The 6,000-nt window shown below is 42.9% G+C and overlaps 1 long non-coding RNA gene across 3 annotated transcripts in view; it reads right to left on the reverse strand.

Annotated features, from left to right (window-relative positions):
* The window catches only part of LOC146428918 (uncharacterized), a 38,996-nt gene extending 35,593 nt beyond the window's left edge, over positions 1-3,403 (reverse strand). For 2 of the 3 annotated variants that reach the window (XR_014855736.1, XR_014855734.1), the window contains exon 1: positions 3,013-3,403. This is a non-coding gene — a long non-coding RNA (uncharacterized LOC146428918). The remainder of the gene's footprint in view (positions 1-3,012) is intronic. The other variant, XR_014855735.1, reaches the window with a different exon arrangement.
* Between the last annotated feature and the right edge of the window lie 2,597 nt (positions 3,404-6,000).

The following is a 6,000-nucleotide window of genomic DNA, read 5'->3' on the forward strand; positions in this document are numbered from 1 at the left end:
AGCAAACAAGTAGAAGTCTGGGAAACAAGTTATAACCCATGACACAAGGAAATAATAGATAAACTGAAAAGCCATGACAAAACGTTTTCTTCAGGGCAGACACGCAGAAGACCTTTAAAACTTATTATCACCTCTAGAAGAGGTGGGCAGAAGACAGAGTAGTTTATCTGGTGCAGCAGCACTAAGTGTTGGTTCCACACCAGACCCCCTGTGGATAGCTGAGAAACAGCCTGTGGGAAGTCTGCGCTGGAAATTTACCCTTGAGAGACACTGTTAGGAATTGCTGTTTGTTGTTGCCACTGCAGAAGACTGGAGATCTCAAATCTAACTATCCTAAATGCAAAGGAAGAGACAACTCTACTAACAGACAGGGATATGATTGCACACACGGGACAAGGTCCCCCACATGCTTTCACTAAACCATCTCAGTACCTCTCCTGATGAGCTTTTATTCCTGTTTTCAGCTGCAAGGTGGCATGGCCTGTCCCAGGCACACCATCCCTAGCTTCACATTCCAGATAGTCCCCAGCCATGTGGTGCTGCTGAACTGTGTGCCAACATGTCCCTTCCTGAGACACCTTCTCCATGTGGGAGAACGAAGGAGCACTTGGCTAGAATAGCAGGAGGAATATCAAGCTGCCGTGACAATGAATTGTACAGATTTAATTTTTTTCTGGCAGAAAGTTGTCTGGAGAATTTGAGCAGGTGCACAGAGAGTCTGGGATTTTCAGAACAAACATTTTGGTCTTTAGATCTGAGATAATATGGCCCCAGGGAGAACGTTCAGTAAAACAGTGTATGAAAACCTTAGTGAATGGAAGTTCCCTGCCACAAAATGTCACATTTATAACTGCCTATTTAGGAATTTAACGAATGTCAGAGAGGTTGGTTAAAGATTTTGTGCTTTTGTTTGTCCTACTCATACCTGTTTTCACAAACAAGTGTGTTCCTGTGTGTGTAACACAGGAAGTTGTCAGATCCTGTAGGATACTAGCTGCAAATCTCAGCATCTCAAGGTACTGTCTTGCAACTTCATCTTCTCTTAGTGGCACCAGAAAACTAATTCCTTTTTGCACAAGAGAAACAGTCTGAAATCTCAAACTTCATGGGAACATGAAATATTCAAGGAATTTTTTTCATCTTAAACCTTGATGCATACTTTGCATTCTTGCATATCACCAAAGTTTCTGTCATCTCAGGGAATATGGATTTCAAGGCTTAGATTCAGTTGGACTGACTAATTACTTGTGTTGTAATGATCAACCTGCTTAATTTATCACTTCTTTGAACATTTAATTAGCCAACAGTGCAAGACAATTTAGTTCTGAATTAGGATAAATTAAAATGCTAGCTTTGCAGCATTAAGGATATGTGAACCACCACCAATTGCTCCTATGAAAACATTCAACTAGCAGAGAGGAGAATGCAAAGATCTCAGCCAGGTTAATGATTCTGAATGAACAGCCTTTGAAAAGCTACCTGTGAAATGTGTCTGTTTCATCACATGTCAATCTGCCTATGCTGAAAGATAAAAACAAAGAGCTGAAAATGGTGATTTCCTCCTCATCCTCTATGCTTGACTCCAGCTCCTTCAAGTGCGGGAGGCTCCTCAGGCCCATGCATCCACTCCTACCCCTGGGTAGCTGGGGTCCCAGTTTAATCCCTGTACACATCCATTTGGGGCAAGGTTGCATGTTTTCCTATAAGCAAAGTTCTAATTCATATTTTTGCAACTGCTTCGGAGCTGCCCTGGTATCAGGCAGTTAAATGTTCTTAGACTAATAGAGAATAATAAACCTGAATATAGAACTTTAATAGAAAAAAATGAGCAGTGGAGATGGTTTAAGATTAACAGTCCATGGAGACGCTTTTGTGAAGATACCCAAACTACTTCCATTATGTGTGCTGTCATTTGGCTTCCGTGACTAAGCCATTGTTATAAACTGAAAAGAACCACGGATAACACTTTCAAAAGTGCAAAGAACCGCAGGTCTAATTCTTGCTGGTTTTCTGAGAGTCTCATTCTCAGCCTTGCACCTGCAGCATACATTTAGGCACTTTGTATATGTTTTACAGAATTACTGTGGAAAGGATGAGACTCGATATCTTTGTGTGTCTTGATATCTTGGTCAAAGCCACAAAAGGAAAAACTGACTGTCCAAATCCTTGGGCTGTTTTGACCTCTGAGAGTCTTTGTTCTTGAGGTGTTTATTCAAAACTTGAGCACACATTGTAGAACAGAGATGAGGACCAGTGAATGCATTTCTTTCTTGTCTAATGAATAAAACTCTACAAATGCAACCACCAGTGAGATGCAAATGCATTCAGAATCTGCCATAGAGTCCTAAGAGGTGCCTGTATACATCAGTATCAGACATTTACTAATACAGAAAACAGGGGTGGCAAGCAGCAATACCAGTTTAGTTCCAAATAATTTTGACTACACTTTGCAATGGTGTATTTAGTGCTAATTAGTCCATTTTGAATTGTTTGCCCAAAATATACAATAATAACATTTCATTAAAAAGCCTTCAATTAAAGAAGAGAGAAAAAACTTCTTATCAGAAAGCTATCTGCACACATATTATATCCACACATCCCATATCTGCACACTGTATAATCAAGCATGCTCAAATTAGAGATGAAATTGCAGCTTTTCTGTTACCATGAGAACAGCAATATTTCTCACAGCCTGTTAAAATTATTAACTCAAGGAGCTTATATCTTTTTAAACTTCATTATTATTTATCTAGGGTTGTACAAGCTTTGGCTGTGCCCACACTACCCAGCATTAATCACATCTCAAGTGAACTACTGCCAGCATGGAGAGAGCCTCCACCATTTTTTGCCAGCCACTATAATTAGCTTTTATCCTTCTGTTGTGTGGGGTTTTTTTGTGGGTTTGGGGTTTTTTTTGTTTGGTTGGTTTTTGGTTTTTTTGTGGTGGTAGTAGTAGCCATGTGTGGACATTACAGTGGAAACTGTTACAATGAAAAAACCAGAAAAGCTTACAGGACTCTTGCAGCCTGTGCTCCACAGCAGTGAGCAAGTTCAGTGGTGGTCTAAGTTCAGCGCTGTGGGGAAAAGGAATGGTAATGAGAGCCTCAAACCCTTTCCTCGCAGGCAGTATAAGGCCAGGCCTCGGTGCCGGCACTGTCACCCCGAGGCTGAGGTTGCCATGGCAATGTGCGGGGAGGCCAGCCTTACTCCAGCAGGACGAGGGCTGTGTGTTTTCCCATCTGGTGCTGACTCGATCCTCTGACGCACAGCCTGCCCTGTCCTCTCCTTCTCACCTCAGCAGCAATTGGAACAGTTTGCTTTCAGCAGAGAGAGGGTGAGGAAAAGCCGCTGTGAGTGTTTGGCCGAGTGCAAAGGAGATTAACGGCAGGAGTGTAGGTCTGAGCCGAAGATCCTGCTGGCAGCGAGCACTGGCAGCAGAGCTGGCCTGATTCATGCTGCACTTCATATGCTTTACATGTCCTGGTAGCTCAAAGGAGATGGAGGGGACATTTGGAAAAACGAAGGATTCCAGCTGCCTTGTTACATGCTGACACTGGAGTCACTGTAGCTGCCTGGGCAATCCATCATGCTTTGGCTCCCACATAGCTGCCAGCTTTCGGGTTATTCCGGGAAAAGGGGACTCATTTCGCCATGTGTCAAAAGGAAACACAGATGAATTCCAGTGTGGGGCTCCACAGCTTAGAGGTGTTTCAGTTTTCTTCATGACATGCTCATTACTCTACTCCTGCAGCTGTCCCAGAGCAGGACAGATAAAAGTTGTAGGATTTCAAAAGTCACATTCACAGAATTCCTTTACAATTCTGATTCTCTTCTTTTGTTTAATTGCTACTTAGATGCAGTCAAATAGGCTCCAGAACTTAAAGATGAGCTGTGTTGTCTCCTTTGGTTTCCTGCTGGGCTATCAGACCAGCTCAGAGACAGTGGCACAAGCCCAGGAAGGAAAGTGAGAGAGTGGCAGTGCACCTTGGGACATCTTAACAGCCTCCCGGAGCCCCTGACTCTGCAGGTGCTCAGTGGGACCACTATACATGTGCAAAGGTTGGGCCACACAATAGAGTCTTGCACTCTGCAAGGGCAATACGAGTAAGAATCACCTTGAATTCCTGTCCTTTCTTTCTTGTTTTTCTGGGGATAAAAATAATCCCTGTAAACAGGCCCTGAACTTACCTTGTCAGTTTTCAGACCCTCGAGGGCTTTGTGCCCCATGTCTGTGCAGCAGGGCCTTCACCAAGAGCTGAGCTGGAGGCCACCCTCACCAGTTCTGTTCTCAGAACAGCTCTTGTGCTTGTAAATCACAGAGGTTAGGGCAACCAGCTCAGAGGTGTTTTCCAGTAAATCTTTGCAACCACATCGTTTTAGTTTTGCTTGGGTCCTTACAAAGTACAAAATATTTCCAGAGGGAAAAATACCTTCTGATTGGAGAGCAGCCCTTTACCCCTCACTATAACCCATTTTTAAGTATGCTCAGGCATGAGGCAGGCAGGCAGACTGGTTCCAGCACAGCCAGGTTATTACAACCTGTCCCCAAACCACATAACATTTGATGTGTGCACCTGACCTGCATTTTACCTGTATGAACAGGGCCCGGCTCAGTGTATTTTCTGCAGCATTCACAATAAAGCAAACTAAGCTGACACTTCTCAATTCTACTGAATTACTAGTTTTTTAATGGCTTTGTATTACCTTGCTATCTATTAGATTTTTGGCTGCTTGTAAATCCAAAATTTCTTGTTACCCAATGTTTCCAGTAGTTTTGCTGCCTCATCTTCTGAAGACTCCAAGGCTTTTGTGATCAATAGCCACTTATTATATTGAAAGCAGAAGTAGAATAATGAAGATATGTTCATTCTAAAGGAGGAATATCTCAATAGATGAAAATAGCTTTGAAGATAAGGAATGCCCATGAATTCAGGAGAAAATAATAAGATTCCAGAGATAAAGTAAACTATAACAATCTTTATGATAATGGGAGAGGAACACATTAAGAATTTTATTAGCAAGAACTACAAAAATTAGCTCTCTCCATTTTCTTCTTAGAACCAGTGAACATTTTGTTTCCATAATAAAAACAGCAATGAAAAGAAAATTGGACACAGGGCATTACACTTTTTCCTCTGGAGGGGTTAGACGATTTCTCTTCTCTGCAGAGCAATGTGGACAATCAAGGCTGTAACTCTGCAGGACATGGTGCATGTCACAGGTGTGCCATCTCACCCCCAGCTCCCTCCACTTCACAGATCCCATTGCATTTGCTGAGCACAGCCCTGGGAGAGTCCCATCTCCTCAACTAGTCACCCCAGAACAGTAATCATCGATATACTGATGGATGAAGCGGAAATTTTTCCTTTATTCCTTTTCTGCACAGTGACTACAAATGAAGATGGGGCAGGAGTCTGTATCCACAGGGTGCTCCAGTACAGGACCTCCTGGCAGATGCTGACACTGCCTGGCCTGAGCAGGCCAAGAAGCACCACAGTATAACAGACACAGTACCTTGAGCTCAGGGAGAAAAAAGATGTGCCACACTGAAACTGCAGTAAGAGGCTTCTTAGGGCCTCCTCCCTGCTTGCTTTAATAATCAGGTAAGGATTTGCAGATTGCAGAGAAAGTACAAGTGGCAAAAGACTCACGATGAAGTTCAGGAGAGTAGAAAAATCCTACAAACAGACCCACTGGTACACCTGCAGGGAGCAGAAATCAGCTGGGAACAGCTTTGGATATGTTCCTGAAGGAGAAGGAAGAAACTGCTCAGCTTAACTGAGTCATAGGTTCAGACTAAAGAACCAACATCTCTGGCACTTCAGGCTGTGACTCAGTTACTAGAGTAGTTTTCTTAATCTCTGACAGAAAGAGTAAATACTACAAAGTGTTTGGTGCAAGAGCAGCTTCCTCAGTCAGAAAAAAATGGAGAGACAATTTAGAAATGTCGATTCAACATTAACTTGAATTCAGACTCCTGAGGTTTTGCAACATGACAGT

Source organism: Lichenostomus cassidix, chromosome 19, assembly GCF_008360975.1.
Source record: "Lichenostomus cassidix isolate B80296 chromosome 19, HeHo_3.0, whole genome shotgun sequence".
NCBI classification, from domain to species: domain Eukaryota; kingdom Metazoa; phylum Chordata; class Aves; order Passeriformes; family Meliphagidae; genus Lichenostomus; species Lichenostomus cassidix.